General features: G+C 39.7%; 1 non-coding gene across 1 annotated transcript; it reads left to right on the forward strand.

Moving 5' to 3' along the window:
- The first annotated feature begins 9390 nt into the window (after positions 1-9390).
- On the forward strand, positions 9391-9497 carry LOC120072373 (small nucleolar RNA R71). The gene has a single exon (XR_005480437.1). It is a non-coding gene; the product is annotated as a small nucleolar RNA R71 (small nucleolar RNA).
- The last annotated feature ends 17860 nt before the right edge of the window (positions 9498-27357 follow it).

The raw sequence follows: 27357 nt of genomic DNA on the forward strand, positions 1-27357 counted from the left end.
AGTTCTATTGCTATTACACATCGCATGCACCCTAAAGATAGGATATGATAGTATGCGGTCACATCGTATGTGTCCAGAAGTAGGATACGGTGGTATGCAATCACTTTGTTTATGTGTTAGATCGCACGAACAAGAATAGAGACTTAGACATAAGTCCTATCGACACTATCTCATATGCATCGCATACGTCCTAAACAATTGTGTATAGCATGATTGCATAACTTGTGCTGGCTAGGGCTACCCTTGCGATCAATCTTATTGGTGTGGTGAAGTCATCCCCTCCACAATTTTATCTATTTTTTCCATGCATCTTATTACGCGTTAACAGTTGTCGTGTCCCTACAACTCTCATAATCATACTTCCATTGCTTAATCTATTTAGTTAGGAGTAGGAGTAGCGCTTAGTCCTTAAACTTCATTATTCTTTTATTCTTCGCCACAAACACATTACTTCATAACATTTAGCTACAAGTCCCTGAGTTTGACCTCGGATCACCCCGAGAAACTTGTGATCTTGTTATACTTAGCGAGAGAGCAAGAAAACTTGTGGCAGCAATGCATGGTCATCGCATAGATTCTTAGACGCATATTGCATATCCCTCAGTCCAACGCACGACCAGCGATGCATGGAGAACGAATGCATATCATAAGATGAACGCATATTTATTTACTCCATTTTTCACGCATCAGCTAGTAGTTGCTATTTTACATAGTTCAGGAGCCGCGTCTTATTGGTGGGGTGAAATCATCCTTACCATGTGTTATGTCCTAAATAGAATCCTGAAATCTAAAAATAAAACTTCACCTTACGAAATTCTCGAGAATAAGAAATCAAACCTGCCCTACTTTAAAACATGGGGTTGTCTGGCCTTTGCAAGGATTCCTGACCCAAAAAGGAGAAAGTTGGCTAGTAGAGCTTACGAGTGTGTCTTTATAGGTTATGCCGTAAATAGTAAATCCTATAGGTTCTATGATCTAGTGAACCAAGGGATCATTGAGTCAAATGATGCCGACTTCTTTGAAGATAGGTTTCCCTTTAAATCAAGGAATAGTGAGGGCTCTGGTTCAAGTGGTATAACCCTAGTTAGAAATCCTAACCCTAGAAAGGAAACTGACCCAGAACCTAGAAGAAGCAAAAGAGCTAGAACCACTAAAGATTTCGGAAATGACTTCTTGACCTATAATGTAAAAGAAGACCCTAAAGATCTAAGAGCTGCCCTGTCCTCGACTCACTTAAGTCAAATAGGACTTGGCACTTAATAGATCTACCCCCAGGATGTAAGGCAATAGGGTGCAAATGGATCTTAAGGAGGAAACTTAGACCTGATGGGACTGTCGACAAATTTAAAGCCAGGTTAGTAGCGAAGGGCTTTAGACAGAGAGAAAACGTAGATTTCTTTGACACCTTCTCCCCTATCACTAGAATTACCTCTATCTGTGTCCTATTCTCTCTCACTGCCCTTTATAATCTCGTACTACATCAGATGGATGTAAAAACCGCTTTCCTAAATGGTGAATTGAAGAAGAGATTTACATGGAACAACCTGAGGGTTTTGTTGTCCATGGTCAAGAAAATAAGGTGTGTAAATTAGACAAATCTCTCTATGGACTAAAATAAGCTCCTAAACAATGGCATGAAAAATTTGACAATCTTAACCTTTCTAAAGGTTTCAAGGTCAATGAAAGTAACAAATGAATCTATCATAAGTTTGATAATAACCTCTGCACTATCTTGTGTCTATATGTTGATGATTTATTGATCTTTGTGTCGAACTTGCACGTCATAAATGATGTAAAATCAATATTGAGTGCGAACTTCGACATGAAAGACTTTAGGAGAAGCTAGTGTAATCTTAGGCATAAAAGTAAATAGGTCTGAAAAGGGAACTTCTTTAGATTAATCTCACTATATAGAAAAGATTCTAAAGAAATATAATTACTTTGAGTGTAAACCAGTCTGTACTCCTTATGACCCTAGTGTCAAGTTGTTCAAGAATACTGGTGACTGTGTTAATCAATCTGAGTATGCAAGCATCATAGGCAGTCTTAGATACGCTGCTGACTGCACTAAGCCTGACATAGCCTATGTTGTAAGACTACTTTGCAGGTTTACAAGCAGACCTAGTAAAGAGCATTGGAATGCTAAAGAAAGGGTCATGAGATACTTAAAGAAAACCCAAAACCTAGGATTACATTATCAAAGGCTACAAGTGGCTATATCTTTAATATAGCTGGCGAAGCTGTCTCTTGAAAGTCTAAGAAACGGACTATTTTAGCCTAATCTATGATGGAGTCAGAAATGATAGCACTAACGACAGCTAGTGAAGAAGCATATCATAGATTCCCTTATGGGAAAAGTCGTTACCAGCCATATTGATCCATTGCGATAGTACTACAGCAATCGCAAAAGTTCAAAACTGTTATTACAATGGAAAGAGACGTCAAATACATCATAAGCATAATACTATTAGAGAGTTTCTCACTATTGGAGCAGTTAGAGTGGATCACATACAGGCTGATGAAAATTTGGCAGATCCTTTGATGAAAGGACTGGCCAGAGAAAAGTTTTTCAGAACCTCAGAAAGGATGGGACTCATGTCTATTGAAAAATGAATCACAGTGAGGAAAACACAACCTGTAGACTGGATATCCCAAGAAACGGGTAATAAATGATCACGAGTGATATATAATGAATCATGCTAAACCAAACACAGAGTTCCATTCCTATGACTTAAAGTCTGAGCATGATATCCTAAAGCTTAAGAAAGGTTGAACTCAGTTCTTAATGAGATTTATACTTAATGACAAGTGGGGTACATAGCTACAGGAGCACCCTTGATAAACTCACCTATGTGAATGTGGAAGTGAGGGCCACTTCCTATGGAGTTTATAGGCAACTCTCTAGAGCATTCACTAAACCTGGATTCACGTGCTAGGCCTTAAAAGCATGGGCTTTCGTACTACACCCTATTAACACTTTGTGTGAGATGCTGTTAGAGATAGAGTTCAAAACCAAGGGTTACTCTACTATATTCTAAATCATCTACACTATGTAAAGGTTCAAGTCGTAAGACACCTTTGCTTATGCACAGTGTTGTATCGACTGAAACTGCTCGATAAAAATCTTTCCTCTCTTCTCGTTGTGTTTAAATTTCCAAGTGGGGGATTGTTAGGTGCATATTTATTTTTAAAACGGTACATTGATTAATTTTAAAACGGTCCATTGATTAATTTTAAAACGGTCCGTTGATTATATTTAAAACGATCCGTTGATTATTTTTAAAACGGTCTGTTGATTATTTTTAAAACGGTTCGTTTCGACACTGAAGGCCTATAAAAGGCGAGGCCTTCAGCAGTTTGTTACACATAGAATTCATTTTCTAAATTCCCACTTCAATTTTCTCTCCTTCTCCATCTTAGCTTTCCAAGCAGTGAGTTTAGAAAGGATGTATGTTCCGGTCCGAAACGGTGCATTTTTTATCAATTTTCATTTGGCTATTTTATCCTGGGGATGACGTGGCAATTTTTAGACCTGTTTGCACACTTGGGCAGAGCCGCAAAATGTCTTAAAGAGAGCAAGCTCCAAGACTCAACCTATAATGAGTTTCTGTTTTGTAGGTTTTGCTATTCGCTTGACCGTCGTGCCTTGACAGTTTACAGTTCGCCGTTCTGAGGGCCCTCCATTTCCAACATTATTGGATCATAATACTTATTCTTGAGATTATTTGGATAATTATCTATATTAAGCCTATATTGACTTCAACATCTCATATGTTATTGTCTTGTCCTTTATCTACCAAGCTTCACATCATATATGTCAATTAGGAGATAAATATAAGGTATCTCTTTAATTGTGATTCATCAATCACATGGTTCATGAACAATTCATGAATTGGCAACAGAACTTTGAGAACATTTCTCAATGAAAGACAGATTCACAATTTGCATTGCCACTAAGATAATGTCAATGGTACTTTTCCAAGTAATATTTTTTCTCAAATTTTGACTTATATCTGTAACTCAAAATTAAAATAATTAGAGAATGACATAAATTGAAATATATAAAGTATATTAGTTAATCACATGCAATTAAATGTCCATTCAACTTTAGCATTAAATTTTATGAACCCTATAAACCATGTCTAATGTAATGATACTCCAGTGATTTAGAACAAGTGTCACCTTAGGATAGGTGATGCGTTGTGAATATGATGAAATAATGGTGTATATTGCGAAGGTGATGTACGCATTGTGCATGCAAGTTTTCCTAGCAAGATCCAAGTATAAATCCTACTAAGTTGCGTGGTAAGCCCAGGGTCGAACACAGGGACTATGGAGACAGTATGCGATGGTGATTTCATATTACTTTGCAGTGACAAATTAAACAATGAGTTGGTTGGTATGTTTGTTTAAGGTATAGATTCTATGTGGCGGAATTGAGAAAAGAATTACTAACAACGAAAGTTACAATGAGTATGCGGGGGAACGGGTTGAGAAGAGGTTTAGCTAACACTTACTAAGATTGTGTTCACGTTATGCAATCGTACTACACACATACAACAGTAAGTCCTCTCTCAATGCAAATGCTATAGCTCCTAGCTTTAGAACGCATGCGATGTATGCGAGGATGTCTATAGGACTTATTTCTAAGCCTCTATTCTTGATGCACTGATGAATGACACACACATACACAAGGCGACCGCATACTGTCATAACCTATTTCTAGGCTGCATGTGATGCATGTTAGCAAACAGAACTTATCTCAAAGTCTCTATCTCTTGCTTATGCGGTTCTAATCTCTCAAGCCTCGATTCTAACATAGCTCTCTCAAGTCCACGTTCTTTCTTTAGACTCTCTCTCGAGTAGCTCTAAAAGGGTGATGGACGCATACATAAGACAAGATGATCGCATAAAATGAAGATCTTAGGTCATGCTAGCTAAGTGCTTCTCAACCCATTTGGATGTTTAGTTACTCATGCGTAATGTAAAGAGAGTGAACAGATGTAGAGATGCAAGTTCCATTCTATAAATGAAATCAGAATACAGAATGGCGATAGGAAATAAAGATTAGGAGATGATGCTTGTATTTATGAAGTGGAAATATGGATGTTATGCGTTGATGGAATTGCGTTGTGCACTCAAGTTTCCCCAGCGGAATCCAAGTGTAAATTCCTTTGAGTTTCCTAGTAAGTCCAGGGTTGAACACAGGGACTTGTGAAAACAGTATGCGTTGGTAATTTTTATGAAGAATTTTCGGTAACCGGATAAATAAATACAGAGTTGGGTTTGTTGTTTTCATTGATGAAAAAGAAATAAATAAATGCGGCGAATTTAAGAAAAGACAGTTGCGTTGATAGATGCAATGAGGATGCGATGAACAGGTTGAGAAGATCTTTAGCTAGCATTACTCGAGAATGCATCAAACTATGCGATCATGTTACAACCATGCACAACAAGTCATTTTCCAATGTAAATGCAATGCTCCTAAATCTAGGACGCATGTGTTTAATGCAAAATGTCCATAGAGCTCATCCCTAAATCTTTACTCTTGTCCTATGCGATGAAGCAAAGTGCATGAAAGCAAGGTGACCACATACAATCATATCCTATCTCTAGGATGTATGCGATGCGTTGATAACAAATAGTGCTCATTCCTAAATGTCTATCTCTTGTATTATGCGTTCTAATCTGACTCTCTTGAGCCTAGATTCTAACCTGACCTTCCCAAGCCTAGATCCTGTCCTTAGACTACCCTCCCGAGTATCCCTAATGGACGAATGAAGCATACATAAACAAGATAATCGTAAAGAATGAAGATTCCCTAGTTGTGCTAGCTAAATGCTTCTCAACCCATTCAACTGATTTAGCTACTCATGCGTGAATCACAGAGGGTGAATGAATATAGAGAAAGAAATTCCATTCTTATAAATGAGTTAAGTACAAAATGACAATGGAAGTTAAAGGTAGAGAGCCTGGTAGTAATTCCTTGCTGACCGAGGCTTTTTACACTGAAATCTCTATTTTGATCTAAAGATGTTCCCCCTTCCGCAAGCGTCGGCCCTCTCTCAAGCTTCCGACGCTCTCCCAAGCTTACCGAAACGATCTACTGGCACAACTTTCTCCCTCGCGTCTACCTTAAAATGAAAGAAAACTAAGAACAAAAACGTGCGAATTGATCAACTTGTTAACCCCTTCTCTGAAGAATGCCCTTGGTATTTATAGAGCATCCATGGTGAAAGTGGCTTCTCTCTCCTGGTTGTACAGATGGGACAGCTTTAATTCCTGATTGATGCGCCGAATAATTATCACCGATAAAGATGAATGTACTTTGTGACCGTTATCGGCTGTCAACTTAATTTGGATTCGACTGTCATCAGCTTTCTGTCCCATCGCTCTTAATTGGCCTTTCACCCAGATGCGCCCACCATGTTGCGCTGACCAAGTTGCGGCGATCCTTCTTGGGCGAATGTTTGCGAGCACGCTCAACGCAAAGCCTTGCGGTGAAGTTGCGCTCAACCAATGAATTCTTATGATCGCAATCTTTGCATTGCATTAACGCATATTCAACACAAAAATACAAAAATCAATTGTTCTAATCTGTTGGACGCATGCGACCGCAAAATTAAGAAACAGGTGCTTAATAGACGCAAAGTAACATATTTCATCAATGCAATCCAACATTGTTTAAGAACTTAGTACTATGATAACATGCATTTCTGCCCATTATCACACCCCCAAATTTAAACAATTCTTGTCCTCAAGCATAAGCTAAAGATTCCTTTAGCAAGTTAACCGTACAGTTCTTTTCCTAGACTTCTTAAGGATACTTCATTCAAATCCTATATACCAGAATTTCCTTAAGTCTTATTCAAGTCTCTTCTTAAAATATTTCTAAGACCTAGGGACTCCAAGTTTAACTTCCAAAATGAATTTACTAAATTTTGGAACATCGCATGATTTATTTTAAAAAAAGAAAATTTTTCTACCGGAGTGTCAAATGATTTTATCCTTGCACAAAAAATTTTCTTCATTGATATTTTTTTCTGACCTTTGCGCTGATCTGAGTGTCTTGCCTTCGTTTTGGCTTGCCCCCACGTGTGTCATACAGACATCCAACTACGAGTAATGCACTTTTTCTCAAACTAAACTCATACCTATTTGGCAGTGGAGTTGCGGTCATTTATTTATGCGTTGATCCTGGTGACTTACTTTCATTTTGGCTTGCCTCCACGTGTGTCATACAGACATCTAACTATGGGTAAGTGCCTTTCATAACTTAACTCTTATCAACATGGGTTTCCCATTGCATTGACAGTGGAGTTGTTATTCATAATTTTTTTTATTTTTTTTTAGAAATAGAAATAGAAATAGCAAGGTCGAAAATAAATACCTCACCCCCAAATTTAAAATGCGGCAATATCCTCATTGCCAAAAGATTAAAATAAGTAATGTGATGGTCATAGAATGCGTTGTAAAGAGAGTTTGAAAGAAAGCTAGCAAACCCCTAACTTCGAGAAATATTTCATGAGGTGACTATCTTAAGACTGAGTTTGAAAGAAAGCTAGCAAACCCCATCCTTGCGGCGATCTCTCTTCTTTGGGTTGCGATGATGGAGTAAGATAAGTACTTCGTCGCATAATATCTCTACAATCCAGTGCCTCGATCGTTGCAAGAAAAAAAAAGAGAGGGTCAAATTATTTTAAACAAAATAAAACTCGTTAGCGCATTTTTTTTTAGAAATAAAGACAGTAAAAGTAAAATAAAGATAGATCAGGATTGAAAAGATATATTGAAAAATTCTGAGTAGTGGAGAAGAATTGAAGAGTTGATGCTTCCCAAAACTTGCGTCCCTGATAGGTTGCGATCATTTGATGACGCAGGGACCACTTATTTCTGACTGGTTTGTTCACATCCATGGTGGCTTTTCTCTCTTTTCTTTGTCCTCTGGGATCTTTACTGCCTTAATCCGGAGTTTTTCCCCATGAATGCTCATTACAATTTCCCCTTTGCGCACATCAATTTGAGCGCGACCGATTAAAAGGAATGGTCGTCCCAATATGATGGGTGCGTCTTCGTCCGCTTTATAATCCAAAATGAGGAAGTCTACCGGTAGGATGAATTTATCAATTGAAATTGCGGCATTTTTCAACTCCCCTTCAGGTTGTATTCGAGATCTGTTCGCAAGCAAGAGAGTTTCCTTTGTGGGCATAAGTGTGTTGGCATTCAATTGTTTGAAGATTGATAGCAGCATTATGTTTATACTTGCCCCAAGATCGCATAGTGCTTGGCCACTAAGTCCCTTCGATAAAGCATCGGATCATGAAGATTCCTAGGTCGCCCATTTTAGGTGAGATCATAGCATTTTGCACTGCAGCCACTATTGTGATATTTTCTTCCTCAATTTGTTCCTTTTTCAATCTTTGCAGAGTCACTGGTGGTTGAACTTCTTCTGTCTCAAGATCTAGAGGCTTAAGGCTAGATGCAACTTCTGGGTCTAATTTCTCGGGCATCTCCAAACTATAGGTCAATGGGTCTTCCGTTATCACTGCATTCAAGTTGGTCGCAATGCGCTTCTCCCCAACTTCTGCAGTCATGTCGTCACTTAGCAAGGAGACTGCTAAGCATTGTTCCTTCCCGTTACCCCCAGCATTGCAAGGGAGCTCAGTTGATCTCGGCAATGCTCCTTGCAGTCTATTTTTCAGCTCGCCCGCAATTCGTCCCATTTGAATTTCGAGATTTCTAATGGATGTAGCTTGGTTCTGAAGCACTGATTCATTTTTCTCAATATATTGCTTCAACAAGCTCTCTAAGGACAAAGATTGTGGTGGTTGTGAGCTGCTAGCTTGGCTTTGCGCTGGACTGTTGTTTTGCAGGAAAAATCCGGGTGGCCCTCCTTTTTGTGCCACAGGTTGAAAGCTTTGTTGTTGATTTTTCCATGCAAAATTTGGGTGGTTTCACCACCGGGAGTTATATGTATTGGAATAGGGATTATCTCTCATGAAGCATACCGACTGCGGGTTTGTTGGGCATTCCTCCATTGGGTGAGCATCTCCGCAAATGACACAACTTGCAGTTGTTTGAGTAATTGTGCTTACCTGCCTTTTCTTCACTCCCGTATTATTAATTGCGATGCCTTGTATCAAACTCATCATCGTAGTCATTTGATTTTGCATGGATGTGATGGCCCCATTGTTTGCGTCATTATCTTTAATTCTTAATCTCTTATCACTTTCCCTCCAATCCTCGTGATTTTTAGAAATGTGATCAAGTATACTCTTAGCCTTCTCATATGTTTTGTCAATTAGACCACCAGCGGCTGCCGCATTGGTAGCGGTCTGCGAAGAGGGGTTCAATCCTTGGTAGAAAATCTCCATTTATAGGCAGTCTGGTAAGCCATTATGTGGACAGTCTCTTACCAGCCGCTTAAACCTCGCCCAAGCATCGCTGAGTGATTCGTCATCTTCTTGTTCAAAATTTGTTATTAATTTCCTTCTCCTAGCATTCTCAGTTGGTGGGAAATACTTCTTCATAAACTTTTCCACCACCTGTTCCCATGAAGTTATCTCCCCCGGTTCAAGAGAAAATGCCCAATTCTTTGCCTGATCACATAAAGAAAAGGAAAACAGAGTTAGTCGAACTTCCTCGTTTGAGATATTCGGGAACACAAAAGTGTTGCAAATTTCTATGAAGTTCCGGAGGTGGGAGTGCGGGTCTTCGCCACGCCTTTCTACAAACTACCCAGCAGCCTGGATCATCTACAACATTATCGGCTTCATTCCAAACCTCGTCCATCTAGCATCGGCCTCATGATTCCTAGAGAGAAATCGTAGAGGTTAGGTGACACATAGTCCCGGATGGGTCTATTGCGGTCATTCGCCAGAAGGATGGGGTTGGCCATTATATTATTCGCGTTAGCAGCCCTTGCGTCCGGTTATTCCGCCATTCTTGGTGTTCCTTCTTGTTGTTAGCGGTCACTTAATCTTCGTCTAAAAGTCCTCTCAATATCTGGGTTGTAATTCGCTAGAGATTGAGAGTCCTGCAAAGAAATCAGAAAAATTACCGTTAGAAAAATATCTTGCCGAAGTCCCCGGCAACATCGCCAAAAACTTGGTGCTTGTATTTATGAAGTGGAAATATGGATGTTATGCATTGATGGAATTGTGTTATGCACTCGAGTTTCCCCAGCGGAATCCAAGTGTAAATTCCTCTGAGTTTCCTGGTAAGTATAGGGTCGAACACAGGGACTTGTGAAAACAGTATGCGTTGGTAATTTTTATGAAGACTTTGTGGTAACCGGATAAATAAATAAAGAGTTGGGTTTATTATTTGCATTGATGAAAAAGAAATAAATAAAGGTGGCGGATTTGAGAAAAGAAAATTTCATTGATAGATGCAATGAGGATGCGATGAACGGGTTGAGAAGATCTTTAGCTAGCGTTACTCGGGAATGCGTCAGACTATGCGATCATGTTACAACCATGCACAGCAAGTCATTTTCCAATGTAAATGTGATGCTCCTAAATCTAGGATGCATGTGTTGAATGCAAAATGTCCATAGAGCTCATCCCTAAGTCTCTACTCTTGTCCTATGCGATGATGCAAAATGCATGAAAGCAAGGTGACCACATACAATCATATCCTATCTCTAGGATGCATGCGATGCATTGATAACAAATAGTGCTCATTCCTAAGTGTCTATCTCTTGTATTATGCGTTCTAATCTGACTCTCCCGAGCCTAGATTTTGACCTGACCTTCCCAAGCCTAAATCCTGTTCTTAGACTACCCTCCCGAGTATCCCTAATGGACGAATGAAGCATACATAAACAAGATAATCGTAAAGAATGAAGATTCCCTAATTGTGCTAGGTAAATGCTTCTCAACCCATTCAATTAATTTAGCTACTCATGCGTGAATCACAGAGAGTGAACAGATATAGAGAAAGAAATTTCATTCTTATATGAGTTGAGTACAAAATGACAATAGAAATTAAAAGTAGAGAGCCTGGTAGCAATTCTTTGCTGACCGAGGCTTTTTACACTAAAATCTCAATTCTAATCTAAAGATGTTCCCGCTTCTACAAGCGTCGGCCCTCTTTATGTCTTTGAAGCTTTCGGCGCTCTTCCAAGCTTACCAGAACGATCTACCGACACAACTTTCTCTCTCGCGTCCGCCTTAAAATGAAAAAAAAAAAACTAAGAACAAAGACATACGAACTGATCAACTTATTAACCTCTTCTCTGAAGAATGCCCTTGGTATTTATAGAGCATCCATGGTGAAAGGCGGCTTCTCTCTCCTTGTTGTACAGATGGGACAACTTTAATTCCTGATTGATGTGCCGAATAATTATCACCGATAAAGCTGAATGTACTTTGTGACCGTTATCGGTTGTCAACTTAATTTGGATTCGACTATCATCAACTTTCTGTCCCATCGCTCTTAATTGGCCTTTCACCTAGAAGCGCCCACCATGTTGCACTAACCAAGTTGCAACAATCCTTCTTGGGCAAATGTTTGCGAGCATGCTCAACGCAAAGCCTTGCGGTGAAGTTGCGCTCAACCAATGAATTCTTATGATTGCAATCTTTGCATTGCATTAACGCATATTCTGCTCAAAAATATAAAAATCAATTGTTCTAATGCGTTGGACGCATTCGACCGCAAAATTAAGAAACTGATGCTTAATGGACGTAAAGTAACATATTTCATCAACACAATCCAACATTGTTTAAGAACTTAGCACTATGATAACATGCATTTCTGCTCGTTATCAAGAGCCTGGTAGTAATTTCGTGCTTCCCAAGCCTTTTACACTACGTTTTTCTACACTGCCTAAAAGAATATTCTTGCTTTCGTAAGAGTCGACCCTCTCTCCGTTCTCAATGCTTCCTGGCACTCTCTCAAGCTAACAAGGAACGATCTTTCGGCGTCTTCTCTCTTCGCTCGCCTCTGCCTTCTAAGTGTAAGAAAACTATGAACAACAGCTAACTATCTTCTGTATGGTGAACTCTCTATATAGCTTAGTTGGAATGGAACCGAACTCTTTTAACGAAGGTGGCCTTCGGTATTTATAGAGCTTTAGGATGGAGAGTTTTCTTCTCTCAAATGATTGCACTGATGAGATGTCATTAATTCTCTGTCCGATGCGTCGATTAATTGTCACCGAAAAGTTGAGTGTACTTGCTACGGTGTGTCGTTAACGGCTTGTCAACTAAATTCGAATTCAATTGTCATCATCTTTCTATCCCATCGTGATTTATTAAGCTTTCACCTCGATGCGTCGTCTCTATGTGACCACCTTTTTTAGCAGATCTTCGCGAACGCATATAATCGCATAGCCTTGCGGTCGCAATCTCTTAATGCGCTCGGACTTGAATTCCTTAGATCGTAATTCGGCCTTGTGCCAACACATTTTCCTGCACAAAATACGTAAATTAGCTGCTTTAATGCAATCGACGCATGCGTTCACCTCTTTTGGTGGGTTGTGCAGTCCTCAAGAAATTGTTCGCAAACTAGAAAATTGACCACATTCATATACCACGGTAATTCTTCAATTTTAAAAAGCTGCTCATCTGGGAAGGTTGCGTTCACCTCTGACTGGTTACAGTCAACTTCCAGATTTTCTAATCTTGACCAATGATCCGCAACCTGGTTCTCCGTCCCCTTGCGATCAATGATTTCTATGTTGTCTTGAAGGAGGAGAACCCATCGAATCAATCTTCGCTTTACATCTTTCTTTGTCATTAAATATTTCATCACTTAGTGGTTAGTGTGAACGATCACCTTGGATCCCAGCAAGTAAGCTCTGAATTCCTCCAACACAAAGATCACCGCAAGTAATTCTTTTTGTGTGGTAGTGTAATTTTTTTTAGCAGGGTTCAAGGTTCTATTCGCATATGTAATGGGGTGTAGCATTGTTTTCTTCTTTTGCGCCAGCACTGCCCCTATCACATAATCGTTTGCATCACACATTAGTTCAAAGGGTTTTGTCCAGTCTGGTGCGATCAACACAGGTGCGGTTATTAATGCGCTCTTCAGTATTTTGAATGCATTGAGGCATTGGTCGTCAAAGTCAAACGTTCTTTCTGCCTCCAGCAACGCACTCAATGGTCGTGCAATCTTTGAAAAGTCCTTCACAAATCATTGATAAAAGCCTACATGTCCTAAAAAGCTCTGGACAACCTTCACATTTGCTGGAGTTGGGAGCTTTTCAATCGCCTCAATCTTCGCCTTGTCCACCTCCAGCCCATCCTTGGAGACTTTGTGCCCGGGCATAATACCTTCCTTTACCATGAAGTGGCATTTCTCTTAGTTCAGCACCAGATTCGTCTCCTCACATCTCCTCAGTATCTTCTCTAGATTATTGAGACAGACTTCGTATGTTTGCCTATACACCGAGAAGTCATCCATGAAAATTTCTACAAAATCTTCAGATACTCAGAAAAGATGGCCATCATACACCTCTGGAATGTGCGGCCGAACGGCATGCGTCGAAATGCAAATGTTCCATAGGGGCAGATGAATGTGGTTTTCTCTTGATCTTCAAGAGTAATCATGATTTGGTTATAGCTGGCATATCCATCCAAGAAGCAGTACTAATCATTTCCTACTAGTCGATCTAGCATCTGGTCGATAAAAGGCAAAGGAAAATGATTCTTCTTCGTTGCCGCATTCAGTTTGCGGTAGTCCATGCAAATCCGCCAGCTAGTGACGGTCTTCATTGGTATTAGTTCATTATTTGCATTTAGGACTACTGTCATGTCACACCCCGCCCCGAGCCCCCACACCTAAGCCCGAGGAGAGGCATGAGGGACCGTAGATACCACTCTTTTGTGATACCTACTGCCCATCTGAACCTCTTTAATAGACTGAGTAAACTTTATGTCAAGGAGATAACAACAACTAATTAAGTAGGCCCATTTTATTTCACAACAATGTAAAGCTTATACAACACCAAGACTTAACTACAAAGTTCACAAAAACCACTCTTAAAACCCTTTGGAAGTGCAACTATGGCATGTGGCAGACCTTGACCTTAGCAGCACCCTGGAACTCCTCACTTATCGCTACCTGGGAAGAAAAACATGAAAGAAAAGAATGAGCTTCACAAAGCTCAGTGGGTGGTAAGTAACTTCTAAAGTCTATTTCAACTCGTAAATAACAAGCATATCATAAATACGAGGTTGCATTCAAACCTCGGCCTTGAATGAGTCTATTCTCAACTCTATCTACATGCATGATAGATAGCTAAACTGAAAACTACTTAGAATGAGTCTGTTACCTACCTACACATACACGGTAGATAGTTAACTGTTACTAAACATAAACGCTTACTCTTTTGCGTTCACTTTTGTTCCCAATGTCTCCTATGTGCACATAGCTCCCCACTCATGGGCTCAGAAGCTAGGCCCGTCGCCCTCTGACCATCCCATACGAGGATCCTCCAACAGGCTCAGGAACTAGACCTCTCAGTCCCCTGACCATCCCGGGAGGTTAACTTTCGGGCTCAGGAACTAGGTCTATTAACCCCCTGACCATCCTGATCACATGATCTCATTCTCATACTAGATACTCATTCATAACATAAGCATATACAACTTACTCTAAAAGATATGCTTAAGATTTAAAGGAAAGTACCACTCACCTTGGTAAGGATAGGAATCTTTCTCTTAAAAGTTCCTTGATCTTCTCGGACTCCTCTTTTGAACCCTAAATTCTAGATTCAACTTAAAGCTCAAATTACTTATAGTTTCAGAACTTATTTTAAGATACTTCCTTCTGAAAACATGTTCTAAAATGTTTCAGGAAGCTTACCCTAAAATATTAGCTCATTACGCCTCGTGGTTTGGCCGGAATCATTAAAAAATCAAGGCTGGCCCAAGCTTACCCGACAGCTCGACCCTTCTGTCTTGTCCTCATTCTCCAGCCCGATTCCTTGGAGTTTCTTCTCCGGCAACCCTACTTTGAAAACTAGAATCTCAAAGATTTCAGGTGGATTTGGAATCACTCAAAATGCATGAGTATTCTGGGAGAACTCTTCGTCCCAAGTTGATGCTACTTCCAGACCTTCCTGTCTGACGGCATCTCCTTCTCTTGGAACTTCATGACCAACGCATGGTTTTTGCTACCAATGCATGCATTCTTCCATCAACGCATAGTCTCCTCCCAATTAGTCCTCATACGTTATTCCTAATGTCCTTTGAAGAGAATTTGAGTTCTCATCTGAAGTCCTTGGCCCTATTTATAGGCGTGCCGAATCTCTCCAAGGCCGACACCTCCTACTTGGCCGCATGTCCAAGTATCTTTTCCTTACACTATTTCTGCAATCTTTACGTCATCGCAACACAAGGTGTCTTCCTCTTCCTTTAACCAACACATAGCCCTCACATTTGCATGTCTTCTTGTGTATCCACCTCATTTGCTTAAGGCTTAAGATTTCTTCCTAACAAGCCACATGTCTGGATGACGACCCTGAATGCGTCCATCCCATCTTTACGCCCTTGCAGTGTCTTTAAATCTCAACATAACACCCTTCACACCATTGCCGCCTAGCACCTTTCCCCATATACGACCTACTAACCTCAATTGTGCCATTTCCAATTAACGTAACCTTACCTTGTGCATCCCATCGACGCAACTTGGTCACATATACTAAATGCTCGTAAGGCTCTTCCTTGGTTGCATGCCCTCTACCGCATGGCTTACCTTTGCCTTATGCGCTCAACTAGGATTATGACCAACCCTCTTCCACTGCATACTATTTGCTCAAGCCTTGTCCTATGCGTCCACATGCCTCGGATGTCCTCGGCACATAGCACATCACCAACGCATAACATCCTTTAGGTCGACTTCATTCTCAACTCAACACCTTATGGTATAGCTCACCATCGCTTAGGCTCTTGATAACGCATCCCTTATGAACAACGCATGTATATCCTTGTTGCTTGTCAACATCCTTAGTTTCTTTTTCAAGACCAATGCAACCAATCTCATAAACCTTATTACTGCAAGCCTTAGCAACGCAAGGACAATTCACCATGCGTCCACCATAGCTTGTTTCATCACCTAGCTCAACCTTTAGCAAGGTCTCCACAAAGCACCATTGCATAGTGTTGCCGCATACCATCACGTAGCATCGTCGCATCCATTGTGTAGCATCACCGCATCCATCACGTAGCATCGCCGCATCCATCGTGTAGCATCGCCGCATACCATCGCGTAGCATCGCTGCATCCATCGTGTAGCATCGCCTCATACCATCGTGTAGCATCACCACATACATGACCAACCTGCGCACGCATCTCCAGCGCCTTGCGCCTATGTCCGCACAATTTAAGGCTACCGCATGCTTGTCCCTACATAGCCTTTCCTCTCGGCCATACTTCAGCCTCTTTCAATACCTTGACTTGAAACTTCCTCTACTCATAACTCTAGGTATAAGTCTCCTATTTAACGATTCACACGGTGTATTCGAGGAATTGCCCGCACGAACATCCCTTTTTGTTTTCCTTTTATCTCTTCTTCCTAACAAACTTTTCTCTACTCTTTTAGTTGCCTCTACCAGTTTTGAGAAATCTCTCCACTTCGCACTTACTATGACAGAGCTTTGAATTTCATCCCATAGTTCATTCTCAGACCTTTTTCCCAGGTTTTATGTAAACCTGGCTCTGATACCAAGCAAAGTTGGAGCTTCGAATTAAGAGGATGGGTAAAAGGTTTTTATAGGCTAATTAAGCTTTAAATAGCCGAAAAATGATGAATTTAATTCTGAAAAGCTCACCGGAAAAATAGAGGTCGAATCTGGAAATTTCTGGGCTAGCGGTTGAAGAAAGAGTTGACTTTTCTGTTTGACTTCTGTCTGTCATCTATTGTCCGTCATTAAAAGCTGGAAAATCAATCTCAGGTTAATTAAGGTGTTCTCAAGCATAATTACAGATCCAATTGGTATTGTTATGATACCTTAAACCCGAAATTATATGAAATTGGGATCCAAAGTCAACTTTGAAGTTGATTAAGGGGTTAATTTGAAGTTTATTAGGGTTAATGAGAAAAATTAAGGAAAATTGGAATAGAATTAGTTTTTATTGAAGATTAATTTTAAGGTCTTGAGTTAATTTTAGAGCAATTGAATGAACAAATTACAAATCAAACTCTACCTTGGATCAAATTAGGGATTTGGCAAAAGTTTAAGTGAAATTGGTTATACTTGAAGATTAATTTTCAAATAATTGGATTATTGTCATGTGGAGGATAACTAAAGGATTATCAATATAATTTCAGGATAAACATAAGATGGAGAAACCGAAATTATGAGGAGGAGCTGATTAACAGTGAGTGGTTTATTTTTGAATGTTTTGATATAGAAAGTAATTGTATATGATAGTATGCTATGATTTATGAAATGTGATGGCATGATCTGTTTTACTTGACTGATATTTCAAAAATGTTTAAAGTATGATTTCTAAACTCTCAATGGTTTTATACGATCTTGATTTATCAAAATGTAGATTGAAATCAGAGTTTACATACTTGTGATTTGTACGGTTTTTATGAAAACCCTCTTGATGGTGGAATCAAGGTTGTTAAATTGTTGTGAAAATGGTTTCAAACTACTGATTCTTGTACCCAAGAGATGGTTATTTTCCCATGCTACTTGAATGTGTTTCAGTAGTATCGCTTAGACGATCATGGGGCTACCGAGGTCAGATGTGGCCAAAGTATACCGGGAAGTCTAGAGGAACCTGCGCCTGTAGCGCCACCCAGGCTATCAGGGGGCTACCACCAGGGTCAGATGTGGCTAGAGTATACCAGGGAGTCCAGAGTAACCTGGGCTTGTGGTGTGTATTTATGCTTAGCCTTGAAGCAGCTCTGCATGCACGTATGACCTTGTGATTTGGTTTCCACCGCGGGGGGCATTCTTTGTCCAGAGTAACCCGCCATTGTAAACGAGTATTTGGGTATAGAGTTGGTGTGGTTTTCTGATAACGACTGAATGCTTTATAATGTGCTTATGAGAGTTGATCATGCCACTTTTTTTTACTAGCACGTGTTTGAGATGCTGTTGAATCTTTTATACTTTGTTCAATGGTTTACTGAATGATTTGATAAACTTTATTGATGATTTAGAAAGTGATAGCTTATGTTTATATTAAACTACCACTCACTGGGCTTTAGCTCATGCTTTCCATGTTTTATGTTTTTTCCCACCCCCAGGTAGCGACAAGTTCCTGGTGCCTGTTGAGCCGTCAAACGCCACTAGTGTTGTTAAACATCTGTTGTATTGTTTGTGCGTGTATTTGAGAGTATTCCAGAACAGCTAGAACTTGTGAGTTACATTTCATGGGAGGTTTTGTTCAAAATAATCCATACTGTTGGTCTGTAAATCTCTTTAAACAGTATTGTGATTTAAACTTAATCAAATTCCTAAACTCTGTCAATGAACATAGATTATTTTTGGAAATGGGTTTGGAAGTCTAGGTTTGATCTTGAGTATAGGATATGTTAAGAATTGGGACGTTAGATGTCATCGAGAGAAGTGATGTTTAACTTCTTCACGCTTCGTTCTAGGTTAGAAGAGAAATCTGGAACGTGGTGTGACACGTCATCCCTTCTTTCTTTGACACACATTGCACGAGGCTGACCCACATACTGTCGGCGATTGGATAGATAATCCCTGCATCTAACCATTTAATTATTTCCTTCTTCACGACCTCCTTCGTAGGGTTGAGTCTACGTTGATGTTCGATCGATCCTTTCTAATTGTCCTTGAGAGGTATCATGTGCATGCAATATGTGGGGTTGATTCCTCTAATGTCTGCTAGCGTCCAGCCAATTGCTTTTATGTACTTTTTCAGGAAGCTCAGCAGTGCATTTTCTTGATCTTCTTGAAGTGCAGAGGAAATTATGACTGGTAGCGTTTCATTCTGCCCCAGAAAAACATACTTCGGGTGGTTTGGCAAGGTTTTCAGCTCTACTGTCGGTGGTTGTTCCAATGATGGTTTTGGTGTTTTTCTCTCTTCATTCATTATCAGCTTTTCTTCTTTGGTTGATGTTTTCGTGATCGCATTGCAGGTTAATATGGATGCGGTCGCATCTTCTCTTTCATCTTCATCTTCAGACTTTTGTTTTACATATAAACTGGGTTCATCATCGGATTTAGCGAGGCCTTCTTCTTCTGGGTATTTCATGGCTCTGATAATATCAAACTCGATCTTCTGTCTGTTCACGCTCAGTGTGATCTCTCCTTTGTACACATCAATCTGAGCGCAACCAGTGGATAAAAATGGTCGTCCCAGAATGATGGGTACATCCTTGTCCGCTTCATAATCAAGGATGATGAAGTCTGCCAGTAAGATAAATTTGTCAATTCGGACCAGGACATCCTTCACCTTCCCTTCGAATGCATGAAGAACCTGTCAGCTAGTTGAAGAGTCACCATTGTGGGCGCCAGCTGCCCCACATTCAGTTGCTTAAAGATTGAAAGGGGCATTAGGTTGATGCTGGCCCCGAGATCGCAAAGCGCTTGAGCAATGTATAACCTGCCAGTTGAGCAGGGTATTGTGAAACTTCCAAGGTCGCGCATTTTCGGTGGAATAATGGTTTTTGCTCTTTGCATGCCACCGTTGTGAACTTACCAGTGCTTCTTTTCTTCGTCACCATGTCCTTCAGAAACTTCGCATACTTTGGCATTTGTTCAATCACTTCAGTGAAAGGGATGTTGATATGCAACTGTTTCAGCATGTCCATGAAGCTTTGATATTGCACTTCATCATTTTTCTTCCTTTCAAGTCTCTGAGGGAATGATGGCAGCTGTATTTTCACGGTTTCCTGCTCTACCGACTTAGAGGTGGACGCAATTTTTGGTTTCATCGTCTCCGGTTCTTCTGTTTCTTCTTGAGTCAATGGGGACTGTGGTTCCATCGCAATTGGAGCAGTTCTACTCGACTCCTTCTTCTCCTTCGCCACTGTCTTTCCACTTTGCAATGTCACAACTTGACATTTCTCCTTTCCCGTACTCAATGGGTTGCGCGGGAGCTTTATTGAACTCGGAAATGCCCCATGTGGTCTACTTTTAAGTTCGCCAGCAATCTGTCCTATCTAAATTTTAAGATTTCAGATAGACGTTGCTTGATTTTGGAATACTGTTTCATTCTTTTCAATATACTGCTTCAGTAATCACTCTAGAGATGAAGATTGCGGCGCCTGTGAACTACTAGCTTGATTTTGTGTTTGACCGTTTGTTTGCGGGAAAAATCCTAGTGGCCCTTCTTTTTTCGCCATTGGTTGGAAATTTTGTTGTTGATTTTTCCACGCAAAGTTAGGGTGATTTCTCCACCCAGGGTTGTAAGTATTGGAAAAAATATTATTCTTCACGAAATACACAGACTGTGGGTTCCTCGGATACTCTTCCATTGGATAGCCTTCACCGCAAGTAGCACAACTTGCGCTCGTTTGGTCGATTGCGTTGACTTGCCCCCTATGCGTTCCTGGGCTGCTAATTGCGATTCTTTGTATTAAATTCATCATCGCAGTCATTTAGTTTTGTAGGGATGCGGTGGCCCCGTTATTTGCGTCACTGTCTTTAATTCTCAGTCGTTGATCGCTTTCCCTCCAATCTTTATGATTCTTTGAAATGCGATCAAGTATGTTCTTAGCCTCATCGTATGTCTTGTCGAGCAGACCTCCAACTACTACCGCATCGGCAGCCGTCTGCGATGCGGGTTCAAACCATGGTAGAAAATTTCCATCTATAGACAATCTGGTAAGCCGTTATGCAGACAATCTCGCACCAATCGTTTAAACCTCGGCCAGGCATCACTGAGTGATTCGTCGATATCCTGTTCAAAATTGGTAATCAGCTTCCTCCTTCTAGCATTTTCTGTCGGGGGAAGTACTTCTTCATGAACTTTTCCACTACCTATTCTCATGATGTAATCTCTCCTGGTTCGAAAGAATAAGCCCATTTTCGTGCTTGGTCACACAACGAAAATGGGAACAGTGTTAGTCGAACCTCCTCAGCAGAGATGTTTGGGAACACAAACGTATTGCAGATTTCAATGAAACTCCGGAGGTGGGCGTGTGGATCCTCGCCACGCCTACCACCAAACTGTCCAGCAGTTTGAATCATCTGCAGCATCACCAGTTTCATCTCGAACCTCGATCCATCCAGAGTTGGCCTCATGATTCCTGGTGAGAAATCATAAAGGTTGGGCGACACATAGTCTTGGATGGGCCTATTGTGGTCTTTTGCCAAGAGGATAGGGTTTGCCATGATATTATTTGCATTTAGTGCTCTGTCTTCTGGTTGCTTCGCCATGTTGGGATCTTTCTCTTGTTTTCATTGGCGACTGTTTCTTCTTCTTGTTCGGAAAGTTTTCTCAATCTTTGGGTCATAATTGGGCTCAGGAATTTGTCCTTCGCTCATACGACGCCCGCTTATTCCCTTACCTAAGGAAAGGCAGTGCATAGAGAAGGAGAGTCTGCAAAGAAAATCAAAAAGTTACTGTTAGCACAATCTGTACTGCCATAGTCCCGGTAACAGCGCCAAAAACTTGATGCGTTGTGAATATGATGAAATAATGGTGTATATTACGATGGTGATGTATGCGTTGTGCATGTAAGTTTTCCTAGCAAGATCCAAGTATAAATCCTACTAAGTTGCCTGGTAAGCCCAAGGTCAAGCACAGGGACTATGAAAACAGTATGCGACGATGATTTCAGATTACTTTGCGGTGACAAATTAAAAAATGAGTTGGTTGGTATTTTTTTTAAGGTATAGATTCTATGTTGCGGAATTAAGAAAGATTTACTAACAACGAGAGTTACAATGAGTATGCGGGGGAACGGGTTGAGAAGGGGTTTAGCTAACACTTACTAAGATTGCGTTCACGTTATGCGATCATGCTACACACATACAACAGCAAGTCATCTCTCAATGCAAATGCTATAACTCCTAGCTTTAGAACGCATGTGATGTATGCGATGATGTCTATAGGACTTATGTCTAAGCCTCTATTCTTGTCTATGCAATGATGAATGACACACACATACACAAGACGACCGCATACTACCATAACCTATTTCTAGGGTGCATGCGATGCATGTTAGCAAACAGAATTTATCTTAAGTCTCTATCTGTTGCTTATGCGGTTCTAATTTAACTTTCTCAAGCTTAGATTATAACCTAGCTCTCTCAAGTCCAGGTTCTTTCTTAAGACTCTCTCTCGAGTAGCTCTAAAGGGGTGATGGACGCATACATAAGACAAGATGATCATATAAAATGAAGATCTTAGGTCATGCTAACTAAGTGCTTCTCAACCCATTTGGACATTTAGTTACTCATGCGTAATGTAAAGAGAGTGAACAGATGTAGAGATACAATTTCCATTCTATAAATGAAATCATAATACATAATGACAATAGGAAATAAATATAGGGAGCCTGGTAGCAATTTCTTACTTCCTAAGGCTTTTACACTGCGTTTTTTTACTCTGCCCAAAAGAATATTCTTGCTTTCACAAGATTCGACCTTCTCTCCGTTCTCAACGCTTCCCAACACTCTCTCAAGTTGACCAGGAACGATCTTTCGACGTCTTCTCTCTTCGCTCGCCTCCGCCTTCTAAGTGTAAGAAAACTATGAACAACGGCTAACTACTTTCTGTGTGGTGAACTCTCTATATGGCTCAGTTGGAATGGAACCGAACAACTTTAATGAAGGTGGCCTTCGATATTTATAGAGCTTCAGGGTGAAGAGCTTTTTTCTCTCAAATGATTGCACTGATGGGATGTCATTAATTCTCTATCTGATGTACCGATTAATTGTCACCAAAAAGTTGAGTGTACTTGGTACAGTGTGTTGTTATCGACTTGTCAACTAAATTCGAATTCGACCGTCATCAGCTTTCTGTCCCATCGTGATTTATTAAGTTTTCACCTCGATGCATCGTCTCTATGTGGCCACCTTCTTGAGCAGATCTTCGCAAACGCATATGATCGCATAGCCTTGCGGTCGCAATCTCTTAATGCGCTCGGACACTGAATTCCTTGGATCGCAATTCTGTCTTGCGCCAACGCATTTTCCTGCACAAAATACGTAAATTAGCTGCTCTAATGCGATGGATGTATGCAATCACAATGTTCTCAACTTAATGCTTTTGGACACGATTTTACATATTTTTACCGTCGCAATCCTATATTATTTTATATCTTTGCATTGTAATAACGTGCATTTTTTGCCCGTTATCAATAGGTTAGGTGCTCCTTCACTAGATTGAGACATTCTCAACCAAACAATACACCAGCATAACTCTTATTCCTATAACGTTTAGTTACCATTTTTTGGTCAAAACACCATTAACAACTTTAATGTGTTTTTATAAGTCTAACCCCCCATTTTGAATTTTGCAGTTTTGCCCCAAAAAGTGTCGTCATAGGGTAGGTCAAGTATTGGAAAAAACTACAATCATATCCCTTTCAGGAGTTAACTAGGATACTGATTCATGCTAATACCATCCTTAGGGGTACGCTTCCAAGGTGCCTCGAGGCCAAGCATGAATCTCACATTGTCAACCAATGATGGAAATGGTAGAACATGTTGACACATGTCCTCTCCCACTTACTATATTACTTTCTATAATCCTTGATATTGATCCATGCAAAGGCCAAACATGAGTTTCACGCTATGAATCTTTCTGGAGAACATAGGAGAGACGACATATCATATACATCTATTCTCCCACTAAGTATTCTGAAATAGGGGTTTCATTACTTAGACAAACTTAGGCTAAATCATTTATCTAAGTTTAAATTTTGTTTGCCTAAACATAACTCTTATGTTTGGATAGTTGACATAATGTGAAATATCCAAGTCCATTAAATTTTTTAATAAACTAATCACATTATGTTCTAATAAAAGTTTGACTAATTCAATTCCCATCAGTTCCCAAGTAGGCTGTTCCGTTATTATCAACTTAAAAAAATAGACCCTTCCTTAGACAAAGTTTCCTTATAGGCAACCTTTTATTATTTAAATCTTCTAATTTACCTATTTTAAACTATTTAAAACTAAATTAAAAGATCTATTTTAATCATTAGATATGCAATTTATTTTATTCTAATCTCATTAGAATTCTAATAAAAGATATATCAAAATTTAAACTATTTAAGATTGAAGCAATTTTATCTTTATCAAGTAATAACCTAATCTCATTAGGGAAGCATGCGGTCGTCCTAATCTCATTAGAAAAATATAAAGATAAATTTAAATCAATTTTATCTTTAACTAAGCAAGATCCTAATCCTATTAGGGAAGCATGTAATATTTTCTCATCTCATTAGAAAATTATAAGATTATTTAAAATTTTGAACTATTTAAAATCAAACTAAAATTATCTTTATCTATGCATGCAATCTTAGATAATTCTTCATTTAATTATCTAATATAACAATTATATTTTAATTAAAAAGGAATCGCTACAACAATTTAAATATAACACTTATATTTAAAATTAAAGAGAATCTCTACTTGCATAAAATTAGGAATTATCCTAACAATTTAAACATAACATTTATATTTAAATAAAAGAGAATCTCTACATGCATTTAATTAGGAATTATCCTAACGATTAAATATAACATTTATATTTAAATAAAAGAAAATCTCTACCACATGCATCTCATTAAGAATTATCCTAATAATTTAAATATAACACTTATATTTAAGATATAATATATGATATGTTTAACCTATGATGAGATTTAATCTAAATAGCATACTTTATGCAACAAAAAAAAATTAAATCTATCACACCCCGCCCCCAGACCACCTTCTCAACCTGGGAGAGGGATGCGACTGCAGCAGTTATCAACCCTTGAGCTGACACTTACTGCCTAATGATTCTTGCGGAATAACTCTGATACCATATTATAACTCATACACAGGGAATGATTAAGTCAAGGAGATAAACTATAACGGATTAAGTAGGCCCATCTTTCATTACGACAGTGATATAACGTTTATACAACTTAAGGACTTAACAACAAAGTTTACAACGACAACCGTAAACACCCTCCAAAAGTGTAATTGGGGCACGTGGCAGACCTTGACCTTAGCAGCACTCTGGAACTCCTCATCTTCCGCTACCTGGGGGGGATTAAGAAAACATTTTGAAGAGTGTGAGTTACTAAGCCCAGTGAGTGGTTCTTTTTAAGATGAAAATCATTTTGAAAATCATCATTTTGGGAAACCAATCACATGCCAACACTCGCATTATAACTCATGCACAGTCAAAGATATAATCATGCAACCAGTAATCTTTATCCCAAAAGCTACACGTAACATGCATATCATATCATCAATCAATACAATCTTCTATGGAAACCTTCCTATGACCCCAATTCCCCCCAATGTGTACATCGACCATTTTAATCCCGCTAGTCATGCTTAGGTGCTTGAGCATATTTCCCGTTGGTCGTCACCGACTATTATTTCCCGCCGAACGAAGCCGACCAATTTTCACGCCAAGCACCTTTTGTTAAGCATGCTAACCACATCCCGGGCATAATTGCAGTTTCCATAGTCACACACAAACAATATCATGGCAATCATTCTATCACCAAAAGCATGTATTTTGTATCTACAGATGCATATATTCCAATATCAGAGTATAAAGCTAAATGAATACTCACAATATGCATTTACTATCAAGGCAACTTAACACTCACGATATATCGAACCTACAACGCTATAACACTTACACTATGTGTTAATTATCAAAGCTATAACACTCACAATATATGTTAACTATCAAAACTATAACACTCACCTTAATTGCTTAGGAGCCTTTCTAATAGTTCCCTTTTCTACCTCGGGCTCCCTTTTTGCCCCTAGAATCCAAATCCAAATTACAGCTTAGATTACTCATAGTTCTAAACCTTATTTTAAGATACTTCCTTCTAAAAAACTATTCTAAAATGTCTCAAGAATCTTACCATAAAATCTTAGCTCATAACTCTTCATGGTTTAGCCGGAATCATCCAAATATCAAGACTGGCCCAGCTTATCTGATAGCTTGACCCCTCTGTATTTTCCTTATTCTCCAGCCAAATTCCTTAGAGCTTCTCCGGTAGCCTCACCATAAAAACTAGACTCTCTTATCTCTCAGATGGCTTTGGAATTACATCAAACGCTCAAGTAGATTGGGAGATCTCCTCGTCTCAAGTTGATACGTTCTCCTCCACCCTCACTGTCCAATGCACTCTATTCTCCCCATCTTTTTACGAATTTTATGATTTGTGATTTGAAAATGAAATCCCAACGGCTCTATCTATAGGCGTCCAAACCTCCTATGGTGTTGACACCACCTACTTGGTTGCATGGCCAAATGTTTAATCTTCCCTTTATCAACGTAAGCTGACTTCACCTTGGTTCAATGTATTCTTCCCAAAAGCATCCAACACAATTTCTTAGGGTTTAAGAATTCCTTTTAATCGGACACCTCAATTTTAATTGACGTTTGCCCTTATGTCTTCAAGCTTTGTTTGTATTCAATTTAGGATTTTCAATGCATAATCTATAAGATTGTGGCCAAATTCAATACATAAATGCCCGGCTGTTCGAAGCACAGGCGGTTTCCTTCGATCGCGTGGGCGTGACGTTCGAATGAGGTGTTCAGGCTGCTCTCGCTCTCTTCAACTTTCTCGCTCAAACTCTCGCTTTTTCCACTCTCGCTAAGGATCTCGCTTTCTCCAGCCTTTTCGCTCATTGAGCTCTCGGTAGTGTCGCTCTCTCCATGTTTCTCACTAAGGATCTCGCTCTCTCCAGCCTTCTCACTAGCTTGGATCTCGACCGTGTCGCTCTCTCCAGGTTTCTCACTAAGGATCTCGCTCTCTCCAACCTCGCCAGCATCACTCTTTCCAATCTCGCCAGTGTCGCTCTCTTCTTCTTTCTCTCTACCCTTTCTCTCCAACTTCGCTCTCTCCCAGTCTCTCGCTCAGTCAATCTCGCTCTCTCCCATTCTCTCGCTCAAATCAATCTCGCTACCTCCACTCTCGCTGCCTCCGCTCTCGCTCTCTCCCATTTCTTCTCCCATTTTCTCTCCAATCTCGCTCTCTCCATTGTCTCTCCAATCTCGTTAGCCACTATGAATATGGTTTATCTCCGTGCAACTTCCACACGAATTTTCCTAAATAATTTTCTATATTTTCCTCAGTTCTTCAATCCTTTCTTCACTATTCAAGATTTAAGTCTTTAAGGTTTTCTCTTCTTTTTATCCTTTTAGGGTCCTCTCTACTCGTATTCCAGGATCAAATATGGTTATCATAACTATAATACCTAATCATTATAGTTTACATTCACTT

This window comes from Benincasa hispida, chromosome 2, assembly GCF_027475165.1.
Source record: "Benincasa hispida cultivar pf3 chromosome 2, pf3_genome.v1.1, whole genome shotgun sequence".
Taxonomy (NCBI): Eukaryota; Viridiplantae; Streptophyta; class Magnoliopsida; order Cucurbitales; family Cucurbitaceae; genus Benincasa; species Benincasa hispida.